Genomic DNA, 15,157 nt, shown 5'->3' on the forward strand with positions numbered 1-15,157 from the left:
GTTTAATTGATTACTCAAGGGTGCACATCTCAACAAAAGCTCAGCTCAAATATGCGGTCATTTGGAAAAAATGCAAATGTTTTTTACTTTGCTAAGCTTGTAAGCAGCCTCCATGCTAGTACTTTTAGTGTTTCCAGTGTCTTCCAGTTTTAGGAATTTAAACATCTGTTGAGACTAAAAGAATGTGTCAAGAACAGAGCATGGCAAAGTCTGCTGGAAGCAGTTCACCTAACTGATGGAGAACTGTGATTTTAAGATGAAAAAGCATTTGCAAAATCTTAGTGGAGGAGATTATGGTTTAACCTTATCACTCCATTTGGAATCAGAGAGCTTAAAATTACTAGAAAGAAATAAATGAACAAAATAAGGGCAATACTGGGGCAGGGCAACAGGTTGACTCCTTCAGCTGTACTTGCTATGGTAACTCAAAGCATCAGATATTCTCATAGAGGAGTTGTAAGCAAAATCCTCAATGTTTACTGACTCTCCCTCTCCCTGGAGAAACAAGACAGAAGAGTTGGAAGGAATGGGTTTTACAAGTGTTTAGAGTAAGTCCCAGGTGGCCCAAAGTTCAACTCTGAACTAATCAAAGGGTATCTGAATACACAATTCATTATTTGTGGTATTACACAGACTGGTACAGAAAAGTTTTCCACTGTCAAAACAGAAAAGGACCAGAAAGAGCCATTTCAAAAAATAAAGCTCTGGTATTTCTGCTGATACAACAGAACACTTGCTACATAAAGTGTAACATCCCAAAACAATCTGACTCGTGCAGTCATAGCACATCAGTTTCAAATGGCATTGCAATTGTCAAGGAAAAACAATTGCCAAAATGACTTTTTACTCATCCTTTTACTTTTTGGACAAGAGCTGTGGTATTTAATCTAGCCTTAAAATTCAAGCTTTACAACACTAGGCACTTTACCAAGAAAATGAGTAACTGAGCATGGGTGGGCTCATGAGCAGCTGGCCTCCCCAAAGAGGCTGGGCCCTCTCTTTGGTGTACCACCACCTGCCTGCCTTCCCCTCCACACATCCTCATTCTTCTCGCAACGGGCGGAGAGAAAGCCCAGATGAAACACTCATCTGCAGCCTACTTCCCCCCAAAATCCGGAGATAGGAATGATGCAACTGGCCAGCCAGCAAGTCAAACAACAGCTCCACAAGCAAGGCATTGTGCAAGCTCGATTCTGCAGCTGCCCTCTAACGTGGCATCTCCACGATGACAGCCACTGGCAGCACAGTGCAGTTTCTCTCAACAGGAAGAATTTCTCAATACTCAAAATCATCTGCAGAAGCAATGAGTAAACAGTTTGATGGGGTCACAAACAACAACTACTGAAGAGTTGTAATTCTCTGTTCTGTTAGAATTTTAGATGCACAGTTTCTTTAACTCATCTTTTTCCATGAAAACTTATGTACTTTGCTTAATTAATAATCGAACACTTAACCCCATTTAATCCACTCCTACCTCAAGTCTAGCATCTTATCAAAGTTAGTCTCTACATAGATCTGCACAATTTTACCTACAAAACAAACTAGTTCACGCTTTTTCACAAGAGGGTTCAAGAAATTTCATTATGAAATACTGTCAGTCATATTAAATTAGGTAATACTTACTGCAAACCCAGCCTTCAACATCTCACACACAGTCATGCTCAACTTAATACGCTTCACAGAGACGAAGTTCTCATACTCAAAGTTGCACTTGATTTAATTTGAATGTTGACAACTTATCTCCTTTAATCCAGAATACCAAGATGCATGAAATGGAGACCCCAGCACTACCACAGAAAAGACTAGAGAACAGAAAGGGACAGAATAACTTCTTCGAGTAGATGCAGGGTTAACTGGGTAGTAAAGTGAATTATAGCATCACTTATAAGCAAAAACATTTTCACAAGATAGTACAGTATCTCAGAACCCACCACTAGCTCATCACTCACTCAGGTTTCATCATTAGCAACTTTCTGCAGTTAATTAAGATTTTTCCCCTAGGTACTAATTATGGCTACGTAGTTGCTATTTTGCTGACCATTGCTATGTAGTTTGGTGAATCACTGTAATGACTACAAAAATTATACATCTGGGTTGATAAAAAATTCTGTTTGTAAACCTATGGAGACATTAATATAACGAGTAGTTTGTGTTTTACTTAGATGCAACTTAATTCTACTAGTAGACTTTTAATCTTAAGGAATTATAACTTATAAACATGTACTTTGAGCCAGTTTTATCCATTTTATAGTGACTTCCTTACAATGGCAACATTATGACACCAGGATAAAGACAATTATTTCCTGATGCTTACAGAGAAAACTCTTGATGACACACAGAGCTCCACTGGTGCACTTGCTCATGTGATACTCATGCTCAATTTGCAACACAAAGAGTGGTGCCACTCCTCCTCCCTCCAAGTGTTGTCTGAGCTTTCCCAAGGAAAGACTAAAGGATTTCCGCTTACTACCCTTTAGGAGCAAAAGCCTGAGGATATAAGAGACCTTTTGGTATAGCAGTGAAGAGATCTTAATGACAAACCAAACAGCAGATCAGCATCTCAGGACCACAAAAACTCTTAACTTCTACAGCACTCTATCCCATTACTACAATCACTCCCTGCCTTCTCCTGGTCTATTTTGTATCAGGATAAAAATAAATAAATATGGCAGCCTAAGGCAAGGTATTGTAGCAAGAACCACTCCTGCTGTAGAAGAGGTTCACATGACAGTCTGTAATATCAAGAACACAGGCCTGCAGGGAGAAAAGGACACATGCTTGTTTCCCTTCCTTCTGCATTGCACAATCTTCTTGAGGTTTATCAAAGGTATTCCTCTGCAAGCCCAGAAGAACTCTGCAAAGCAGTCATTTAGAAAGGAACTTAGATTGCTTCCTTTTCTTCAGATTTCAAAGCAGTTGGTCAAACTGCTGGCAGCAACAAGCCTTCAAAACACAAATCAAGAATCCTAATAATGCCATCTAGATAATATTTTTTGTAAGGAAAACAAGAGGAGAGCATCTGCTTTATTCCCCCACCCAGCAGCAATGATCACTCCTCAATGTCCATTTGCCCTTTGTTGCAATATATGAGATAACAAGGTAAACCAATTTTAATTCCACACACTTACTATCAGCTGTCAAAGATGGAAGAGCTGTTACAAGGCTTAAAAAAGATCCCAAACACTTCTGTGACACACACCTCACCTGGTCATGGTATACACACATAGATGGGTGTATCCAAGATGCTTTAAATATGCCAGGGGAACTGCATCCTGGGCTCTCCTAATGGCAAGGGAATTCAGACATTCACATCCGAGACAGTCAACCAACACGTCCTCAGATAAATTCCATCCATTTATTACCTTCCGAACTCTTGCAGAAACTGTGCATCCCTGCAGCAGCTTCCCACAGCCCCATGCCTAAAATATTTCAGGTGGCCACAGAAATTCAGAGGCAATTTGACTAATCAGGCATGTGCTGCTAGCCTAATTAGGAAATGTATTCCTGAACTAAAGGCTAGGCAGTACAACTTCACAGATACATTGCACTTCCAAGGCAAAGCTTATTAAGCTTAAAGATCTGACCCTAATGTTCCAGTTTATGACATACTTAAGGGGAAAGAGCCTGAACTTTGTACTGATTTCCTTCTAAAGAGGCAAAATTCAACTCATACTGCTGGGTAGAAGCCAAGTCCTCTCTCCCTATGCACACACTTCAAGCAGCTAATTAGGTATCTGAATAAACTTGACCTTTCCTTGGATCACTGGGTATGTACAACATGAAACGTCTTTGAAAGATACTTTAAATAGCTGTCACTGTTCCCACATTAAATCAGCTTTAGAATGCTATGTCATCAGAAAAAAAAGTCTGTCTCTCACTCTACTGCATTCCATGCCTTCCCCTTTACCATCTTCAAGGTTTTAGTCTGAATACAAGGCAATGAACTCCCAGCTTCCAGTCAGTTCTTTCTTGACACTAAGCTCATATATAACTTAAATTACCTTTCCACAAGTCAGAAACATCAGTTCTAGGTTTTAGCATGTCTTCAAGAAGTGAATCCTTCCAACTGCAGTTACCAGCAACAGCTCTCCATCTGCTGCACAGACACTGCCCTAACTGCACCTGCAGCACAGTGGAATTTCATGGCAGAAGCCAATGAACTCCACTCTCTGCACACCACAGGGGATAAAACAGATGTTTAAGTTTACCGGGGAGTTGCAGTCATCGTTTTCCCTTTTTTTTTTTTTTTCCATTTTTGTACAACTGGCTGAGTTAACACACACCACATTAAGTTACATTCCACTACCTGGTACAGCAGCATGCCATCAAACTATCCAGAGTGAACAGGTACAGATTAGGATTTTAAATTTAATATTCTGATTAGAAAACAGGATTAACTCTTCTTTCCTCTTCCTTTCACTGCAAATTTCACTTACGTTTTTAGACCACCTGATCTAAGTAAATAACAAAGAAAGATTTAATAGCACAGAACCTGTACCAAGATGAAAGGACTCAAGTCTTTCAATAGACTGATTTCACGGAAATGCAGGTCTTGCCTAATGACCTTCTTTATAAGGATCTTTATGAGGACTGAAGCCATAGCATCCACTATTGCCAACACTGTGGCCACCATACCTCACTGTTGCTTACAACCACCACCAAACAGGGTTTCTGAAAACAGTGACATCTTCCTGGTGCCCCTTTGAAAAGGTAAGTCTAAGAGCTTCACCCTGAGCATACTGTAATGCCAAGTAAACTGTTGGAAACACAGCTGGAATAGTGAGAAATGGACCCTCTTGGCAATACTACTGAAAAGCATATCACAGAGGGCCCCAAGAATCTTCTTGGAATTGCAAGAACGATAGTGAGGTATGTATTTCTTTCTTGTTGTAGGATGACAGAACGCAAGTACCTGATGAAATCCTGACAGGACAGTCATGGCAATATCCTCTCTTTGTAACGTCACCTAAGCAAGTAATGTGACACATATCCAACAACTGTAGCTAAGAAACATTAGTCTTACTCTGCGGGGAGGTCCACAGAGCTCTCTACCAACCTGTAGCAAAATCTGAAGATATTATTTGTCCCAACAAAGGCAAGCTATTTTTACAACATACTAAACATATACATCAAACTGCATAATAATCACTAGAAGATCACAGCAACAAAAGGCAGCAGGATGCATTGACTATGAAGCAGTCAATGTATGAGGCTTTTCATGTCTCCACTGACGGTCCAGAAATCTGACTTTCACAGGAAGAGTGCTGCTACTGGCATTAACATCAGCACACAGCACTATTCATCTGCTACAACCTACACTAGTGGAAGTTCCCAAAGCTGCATGAAGCATTAGGAACTGCAGCACTAACCCTGAAAACACTAACATTCTTTAGCACAGAACAGAGAAGGTGGTCTGTAGGGATACTGACAAAGATTAGCGTTGATTCTCTCTTCTACCAGTGGAGCAAGACACTGTCAACTCCATCACACCTCTGTCAAAAGATATATAGGTAGACACTGAGATGGTCTTGACTAATGATCACAGAGTTGAGCCCTGACCACAATTCTCCAGTGCCAGCACAAGGCTGCCATGGATCTACATATAACCATGCCAACACAAAAACCAGTACGCCTGAACTGCACCCTCCTCTACAAAAATAGTCTCATCACCATCAGATTCAGATTAACTTTTGATGAGTTACGATTGTCTCTCCCCGAATGAAATTCTAGATCTTATTTGAATTAACTTTATAGGCATATCCCATGTTCCTTGTGCTCAACACGTGAAGTTCCTCCTCTGTATTAGTCAGGGCTGAAGAAAGCCACAATCTCTTAAACGTCATCTTCATACCATAGCACTTTATACAGCTAGTCATTAACCCCTCCCCACTAACTCTGACTGCAAGCCCTCTTCATTAACACACCTAATAAGATCAATGTAACAGAGTAGCTTCTGACTAGAGAGAACAATCTGTAAACAGTAAGGAAGGTTCAAATAATACACCAAAATCACAGCATGACAGATGTGGGTAAGGCACCAGGGAAAAAGAAAAAAAAGACTCTGGGGTAAGGACAACACCATGCAGAGTATCAGGAATCATTAGAGCCACCAATCTTGGGAAATATTAAGAGAATTTATGCCAAAGATCTGTCAGGTACAAGATTACTTAGTTGATTTTGCCACAGAGCAGAGAAGACAGTAATCCTTGTTTACTATAGCATACTATGAAGTTCTTACTTGTCATGACAATCACTGAGCTTTCTTACCTTCCTAACCAGTGTGCACTGATCTGTTGCCTCACAAAGTACTTCAAATGAAGAGTTTTCAGCTAGGAATCATACTTTCCTATTCTCCATTTTTATACTATATTGTACAAAATGTCACAATGTAGAAAACTCTGATCTTTGCAAGGAAGACCAACACCACTGTAGAATAAATTGAGAAAAACCACCCCAAAACAAAGAACTCACCCCACTCCCACCTTCCCCCAAACACTTGAAAACAGCCCAGGGAGATCTGAGAATGAGACTTGCAGCATGACATAAAATTATTTTCATTTATACCGTTTTTCGCAAGTGAAGTGTCTTCCAGCCAGTCCAGCACCTGAGGAAGCACTTGCTGGATTTTTCACTTTCCAGCACTCCGATATCACAACCACACAACCTGGACAAAGAGTTCAGTATCAAACTGTTTAAGTTTAAATGGTTTAAGGTAACCTAACTTCAGGCTGACCTTCAAGATACAGAGCTGTGCATTTTGTTTGTCTGCTCTGCAAGTCTTTGCACATCAACACAAACACAATTCTTAAATTGCAATTGTGACTATTACTGTCATTATCCAGCTAAATCATAAATTAATCTAGCTAGCCCTAAATTCACTTATATTTTAAACAGTATTTAAGAAATTAAGTACATCACATCTACTTGGGAGACATGGATAAAATGTTAATTATTTCAGGTGAACAGGTCAAAGGCTAAAATTCACCATAGATAGAGCAAAGACTTTCAGAGGTTGCTTAATTCCTTAACCTGGCTATTTGGGAAATAATCCATATATTCATTTTTGGCTTCCTCAATTACAAGCTACAAGAACCGGGGAGACATGGCCCAGCTTTCCTCATTATAAGCTGCCCTTAAAACTTGGGTCCATACAACCCTTTCCATACTGTCCCTTTCTGCCTTAACAACCCCAACCTTAAAACGCTTTAAACCCTTGGGATGTACAGCCCATGCCCATAAAAGCAGATGAATGCCAAAAAACAGGATTATCTGGACCATCTTCAGAAAAAAGGAACATTCTCCTGCACTCTTATCATTAGCTATAAATTGTATATCAGATAATGGCTTTTTAAGATCATCATCTTTTTGCCTGAAAATACAAAGAATTTAAAGAATTTTGAAAGCCTTTTTCTACAAACAGGAAAAAAGTTAAAACCAGCACAACAAACACCTTTCTTCAGAATTTACGCACCAGTGTCAAACCATGCAGACAAAGCAGGAAACCTATTAGCAATGGACAGTTCCAAGAAAATAATGCAGAAGAAGGTACTGCAGCAAACTAAGAAACACAGTGCTTGTTAACATGCATGTTCCAAAGCAGAAACTTCCAAATCTAACATGTTAATTTTGAAACATATTTTAAATACAAAAAAATTGTTATTAATGGAGGACCAACCCTTCCAGCAAAATACACTTTCCTGCATTTTGTCAAATGCTTAGTTGTTTTGACAGTTTGTAGGACAGATTTAATAGAGTTTTCCTCCATATTATGCATCCCAGCTCTTCTGTATATGGCAAGAGTACCTTTAGAGGAGGTCACATACAGTGAATGAAGTTGGGCAATACAATCTGACAAGCAGTTGAAGCTAGACAGATGTATGCCACTTAACTCTGGAGACAATGTTGTCAAGAGACACTTTGATATTGTAATATCGTATTATACTTTAACATGTTCACACTCACACACTGAAGACCACCCGTGTATTCCCTCTTTCTCTGAATTAAAATTCATTTAACTCAATACTCCACAGAAAACAAGTACCTTGCCAAGATTTGTCACACATGCTGTTCCAGTTCCTGTAATCTAAAATACCCAAGAATTCTGAGAACCATTCCGGAAGTACTAACTTCTCATTCTTTAATATTAAAAAAAAGAGAGCTGAAAGGAAAGTTCACTCCTTAATGGGTAATATATCAGGGCACTGTGATTTCTTCAGTTGGTATCTATTTAATATAGAAGCACCATAACTTTTTGAAACAAACCTTCTGAGTGCCACACATTAGGGTCTTTTCTCCTGAAAAGGCCTTCAAAAATAATTCATTTGGTCTTATGTCTCAAAAGAGTAATATTTGGCCATTATCCACAAACTCTTCTCTTGGATTTCATCCAAATCAAACTGCCATAAATTTCCTCCTCTTGTTCTAGATGCAAGTACTCCAACGAACGTAAGAAGCCCCTAAAGAAATTCCAAGTAGACTTCCCTTTTGCAGGAGCCCCCAAGACTCAAGCTATTCTTTTCTTGTCCAACCTGTATCTTGATTGGCCTATCATGTTTGATAGGACAAAATCTTCACTTTGAGAACTTTTATCATCTGTTTACACCACTACCTTTTTTAGTATTGTCTCAGCCCACATCCTTATAACTAAACTTAAAATTTCCATTTACAGTGAACAAAGTGCACACAGTAAACAGAAGAACCACCACTGCATCTAAACACATGAAGTAGCTCAGTCAACTCAATGCTGCAACAATGTCAATAAATACTTAAAACTAAAGTCTGAGTCAACCAGGTTAAGGAGTCAACCAGTATTTGCAGGAAACATACTTTGTAGGGTATCTTAGCAAACACCAAAGATTATTCTGAAAAGCAAAAGAGCCTTTTGATTTGTTTCCACTGGTTTTCCAAGTAGGTAGTGATTCTGAATGCCTTGCACTTTGTTGCGCAATTGTACAGGTTGTAGCAAGGTGGTGTCAGTCTCTTTTCTCAAGTAATAAGCAATAGGACAAGAGGAAACAGCCGCAAGTTCTGCCAGGGAGGTTTATATTGGATATGAGGAAAAAATTATTCACTAAAAGGGTAATCGAGCATTGAAACAGGCTGCCCAGGGAAGTGGTTGAGTCACCATCCCTGGAGGTATTTAAAAGACATGAAGATGTGCCACTCAGTGACATGGTTTAGCAGTGGACTTGTCAGGACTCAATCTTAAACATCTATTCCAACCCAAATGACTCTATGATCACAGTCTGGAGCTTTGGCTTTGACCCACTGCAACATCTTTACTACCCAATGTTTCCAGAAAATTCCAGATCATATCACTTGAAGCCTCATCTGAATTTGAAGACTTCAGAACAAGGTTTAGAGTTACACCAGGTCAAACGTCTTACCTTTCCTCGATTCTAAATGAAATTATTATATTTGACTACAGAAGGTTATTTAAACAAGAATCCTGAAAAACCTGATTTCTTCCTGGTTCCTTAATGCACAGTTCACCACCTTTACAAGGCTATCTTTTTTCCATCAGAACTACTGAGGCTCAAAAGGCCCACAGTTGGAAGTTTACGAAACAGCATTCATGCTTATCTGGAGTGGCAGTGGAAAATAATTAAAAGATGTGGTTTCCTTGGAGGTCTGACTGAAGTAAAGTCCACGTGGCCACAAAGAGCCTGCTCCACTCTCCTCCAAACATCTCACACTGTTGACTACAGTCCCACCACCAGGGTTTTACTTGCAGAGCCAATCAGCTGAATGATACAAAAACTTTTCCTTTTGGTTGCTTTACTTTTGAAATAAGTAAATTCTGTGAGCTGGTGCCCAACCTTCCAACGTGCCAGTGCCAGCAGCAGGGTGGGGGCAGGAAGGAGCAGGTACCAGCCACAGTGCAGGACTGTTGTGACTTGTGCCAAGGGAAGCTCCACCCTGCATTTGCCTTCATTACCTGGCAATTAAAAAACAAACTGGCAGGGACGTCTCTTGAGAAAAGCAGCACATGGAAGCCTGTTTCAGTACTTTATTAAAAAACTGCCTCAGTTTACTTCCTTCTTACAAGTTAAATACAAGCATCTTTTCCACCAAAAAAACAATTCAGCATCCACCGTAGTTCGTATTTCTCAAGAACAAAATACAATCTTTAATGGCCTACATTAATGTGTGTTTGGTAAATTGTTAAAGGTCTGCTAAGCAACATATAACATGGATCCATACCCTTTCCTTTTCCCCCACCCCACACACCCTTATTTTCAGGATAGCTACCATCAGTGTGCAAGAGCCATACAGGAAAGCAAACATTCTGACCAGAACTGGGAGAGAAATTGTAAGCAACACCCACTGCCCAAACTCAGGAAGCACATTTTAATTTCTCACAGTATCGAATTCAGAACAAATCTGCCATTCACTTCAAATATAGGCTTTGAAAAACAAAAGAAAGCCTCTCAAATCCTTAAGAAGACATATCCATAACTGACAAGGGCAGCTTCGTGCTCGTACACAGTGCTTCACGTCTGCAGCTTCCAATTCACAATCATTTGCCTTGACACCAAGAAATTTTGACTCATGCACGACTTGCAGAGCTTGAGTGCATTATGAACATCCCACAGAGAAGCTGTTTCAATTTTGGATTGAATACACAAATTAAGTCAAGCAGTTTTTAATATACGCCCTTGAATGTCACCTTCAGGAGAGCTACAGGAAGTTAATCATAATCAGTAGTTTATCACATTTTAGGCTGCTGTTCTAATCCCAAACGTGTGGTTATGCTAAGTTTCCGCAGCAGTGTGTACCGCAGAGATGGCTGGTTTGCCCAGAACCTATGCTTAAGGCAGTGTAGTATATCTAAATGAGGTGCTTCAGCTTTATATAGCTTATGAACTACAGGATCTATGTTTCATTTGGTTTCTCTGGTCCACTTTGAGTTGAGTAATCAAACACCAAAGCACGGAAACACACAAGCAAAAAACTGCAAGTGTTACCATTAAGAGATCAGAGTAGGCAATTTAAGAGTTAATCCTGGAACGATGTCCTCAAATAACCCTACAGAGGCTTGATATTACAGCTGAACATGCTGCCTCTAGTGCTTCCAGCTACCGCTATCAAATGCTCTGTCGTAACTTTCACTATTGAACAGCATAGTCACTTACACAGAAATGCAATTAAAGCTGGCATTTCCAGCCTCATTTCAGTCCCCTGGTAGTTGCAACCTTCCCTTTTAGCAGCACTGCTGCAACCTGGCAGAGCAAATGCAGTCCTAATGAGAGGAGCACTATGAAAATGATCTTGGCACTCACTGGGGACTCGGCAAAATTTTAACCTTAGGTATCAGCTGGATCCTGAACTGCTCAATTTTCCTGCTAAATCTCAGAATTTCCAATGTTGCAGACACAACCAATTCTGTAAACCAAATTACAGCACATGACAGCAGTAATTTCTCCAGTCCTTCTCTCTTGACATTTACACGGGCAATTTATTGCCTACTAACGTTACCACTACCCTCCATCCAACATCAAAGGGATACCTCCTCAGGGTGGCAGACTACTGTGCGAACAGATGCTACCTTTCAGAAGCAAAAAGCAAAGCCTGAACTCCATTTTACAATATCAGCCTCCTAATACTCAAATAACTCATGTTTTCAAAACCAGTAACTATGTTTTGTCCTAATGATCTTACAATTTGCAGGTACATATGAATTAAAAGTACTGCTTTTTCTGTCCCTCTTGGTTTCAGGTAAGGTGGAGGGGGTAGAAGCATTTTTTAGCTTAAACCTTTCCATATAAATTTAACCTTGGCAGATAATTTTTTTCCACTAAAGGCTTTTTTGCTCCCTGCATGCTGCAGTCACAGACCATGACTACTTCTGCCTGCAGTTTGGACTGCTCTCCACCTACAGAGAAGAGTTGATGCATAAACCTTAATTAAATACAGTAAGTACTATTTAGCTGGGGAAGAAAATAGGTAAGGTACGACTAACTTAACTGTATTTCCCCCTCAGAGCTATAAATTGACTAGTAAAGTGTTTTCAGATCACCAGTCCAAATGTGTAAAATTCAGAAACAGAATTCCTGTTTCTGAAAGTGTATTTGTAGTATCAACAGCACAAGTTGCATGAACAGCAAAAAACAAATCAGGCTTGAGATAGTGACCTGCGTCTGAAGCAGCTGATCCAAACAACACCTCCCTGCTTATCTTAAATCCATCGGTTCAATGTAATACAAACAATCCCAGTAATAAGCTACTTTATAAGATGATAAAAGAAATCTCTTTTTTTTTCATACAGGCATTTGTGGTTTGAATTTATGTATTTCTTCTATAAACAAAAAAACTCAAACTGACCACAAAGCATTTTGGACAACTATACACTGTTTTTTAGAGTGGCTACTATGCTGAATAGACTCAGAAAAATCTTTGCTTTATTTATTTCTGTGTAAATCCATTATTTCCAATTATATTTGGGACACATTGAATTATGACCAAAAGACAAGTATGAACATTCTTCTTAGTGAAGCCAGTAACTTTTTAAAATGTTATGCTTTATCACATGTAAGACAGATTGATTTTTTTTCCAGAATCAAACCTCAAGTCACTGGTCCACTCTGGTCACTTACCAAACAACAATAATCAAAGTCAAGTTCCTCCTATTGTGAAACTGTCAGATTTTGGGATTAAATCCATCTGATTTCTACTCAAAACCTCACTCAGACAAGCACACTTACATAATGGAATTTAACTCAGACTGATTTAAGCCTGAGCAAAAGCAAAGAAGACATCCTTGTGTGATTTTTTGCCTAGCATCATGCCACAACCTGTATGCTATGTCCACACAGAATTGGCTTCCTCACCAAAAAGCAAGTCCCGAAACTCCTGGCAAACACTTTGTCTGCATCTCAGAAAGTACGTCTGCCTGGGAATTCAGGAGGCTTCCACTGGGATCTCTCCCATCAGCAACACATGCTTTCACATATGAAAGGGCTGATGGTGGTGTTGAAAGGTAGAGGGAGTGTATTCAAATAAGCAGACTCCCGAATATTCTATTCCGAGAAGTATTATATCAGAATTCCACTCCCAATCTCTAGTCTATCTGACAACACCATGGGTGTAAGAATACAATTTAATGCAAGTAAAAGAAACAAGGGCTTAGCACGAAGCCAGTACAAGATTCAGACTCCGCTTCACAAATCCCCATGGAAGGACGTGCCCTTCCATTACTACATAAACACTCATAACGCAAAAGATCAGCAAAATTGTTGCATCATCAACTGTAGGGAACAGCTAACTGCTTGAAATACATCATTAAAACCTGGTTATTTCAAAACATAACTGAAAGAGACCCAAGGAAAAAGCTCACCATTTTCTGATTAGCTTCATCTCAAACACCATACATATTGCAAGGAGAGCAGGTCACCTAAGCATTTATGCCAACCTATACAACTGTAAACATCTCACAATTCACTGGAGTTACCCTCCCCCATTCCAGGGTCATGATTAATGATAATGACAAAGCAATGTAGCTCCCTAATTATAAAAGGAAATTTAGAAAACATTTCCTTCCTTTGGAGTTTTGAACCATTCCCCACTTTTAACAAACATTAACTTTATCCAAATGCTGCCTTTTCCCCAGAATAAATGCTCTTCATTTTCTACCACCCAAAAGCTTGTCCAGATTATATCCTTTCTTACCCAAGGTTCAAGTAGTATTTCTTGCCATCATGATACAAACTGAAGCTTACTCAAAACCACCTCTGAAGCTAAACTAAATCATTATCCTCCTAGACTTTAGTAGGCATACTTGGACCCAACCTAAACCTCAGTTTGACTTTATTGGTTTTTTAACAGCTTTACAAGACTGAACTAAGACTCCAATGACCTGTTTCCACTGCTTGAACTTTTACGTAAGTATTTGCCTAGAAATTTAACGTTCCTGTATTTAAGGAGAGCAATCTTACAGTTTTAACATGGAAGCTTTTTACCTAAGAGGTAACACAGAATTATCGAGGCAATGAAAGGAAAACTGCAGTAAACCATTATTCTTCCCCTCTTAATTCTGTCTTCATAAAACTTGCAACTGTCCTAGTAAAACTGATCTTGCCCCATGAAGCCTACTGTCACAATAGTCTCGGAAAATATGTAGTTGCTGCAGTTCAGCAAGTAGGTCTTAATAGATGTTAGCTACCTTTTTGCCCATCCTTTATGAATTAATACTATTGCTCAAAACATCACTGACGAGATTAACAATCCTATACTTCTGTTTTTCCTCAACTAAGTATATACCTTACTATCATCTGATTTTTTTGACTGCTGCTTTCATTGCCAGTAGATGAAAAGACCGAAGCTCAACAGTACACCCAGTCCTCATCACAGACTTCTAAAGAACAGAATTTCAAACATTTTTCCTTCCCACTTATACTGCCCATTGCTTGTTTTTGCCAGTGTTCAAAGAAAAGAAAATGTAACATGCAGGGTAGACAACGAAAACCACTGCAACAAGTCATGTCAAATATACTATGCAAACTGACAAATCTACTTGCTGTTCCTTTTAAGGACTATAAAAACTCAGCATCACCCCATATCAAAGACAGGCTGCAGTTACATAGTGAAATGAAACAAACACCTGCACTTGTTTAGCCTGTTTTTTACCTTGAAAAAAAGCATTGTTTTAAGGGTTCTTTCTGCTGAGTGCATAACAAAAGACAGATTACTCATTTAGCCACTACTAGTGGCTTTTACTAGTCTGAAAACCCCTTTTATAGCAGTGTAGTATCTCTCTGTAGCACCTTACTTTCTTCCCAACCGCACATTATCTTGAGTATTGATCTATGCTTTTAAGTGTGATCGATTGGGATAGCTGTACTATGGCTCATTCCCCTCTGCTTTAAGAAACCGAATGTTGAAACACGCTAAACTGTTTTTTCCATCACAGTCAACGCAGGAGGAGACAGGATGACAGGTGTGGGCAGTTACTGAACAAAACCGCGATCAGCTGCCGGAGACTCGTGCTGGACACTTCCAGGAAGTTGCTCCAAGCAGATGAGCCTGCGCTGGATGGTACCAGCAGAGCGGCACGGTCCCGTGCTGGGGACACCGGAGTGTCAACACAACGCCTGGCGACTACAACCGCCTCGACAGCCGGCCTCGCTACGCTGCTGGTGCGGGGATGAGGCTACCGAGG

General features: G+C 39.7%; 1 protein-coding gene across 3 annotated transcripts in view; it reads right to left on the bottom strand.

The window, feature by feature from the left end:
* The window catches only part of RHEB (Ras homolog, mTORC1 binding), a 40,514-nt gene that overhangs the window by 24,216 nt on the left and 1,141 nt on the right, over positions 1–15,157 (bottom strand). The window lies entirely within an intron of this gene.

The sequence above is a fragment of the Apus apus genome, chromosome 2, assembly GCF_020740795.1.
Source record: "Apus apus isolate bApuApu2 chromosome 2, bApuApu2.pri.cur, whole genome shotgun sequence".
Classification (NCBI taxonomy): Eukaryota; Metazoa; Chordata; class Aves; order Apodiformes; family Apodidae; genus Apus; species Apus apus.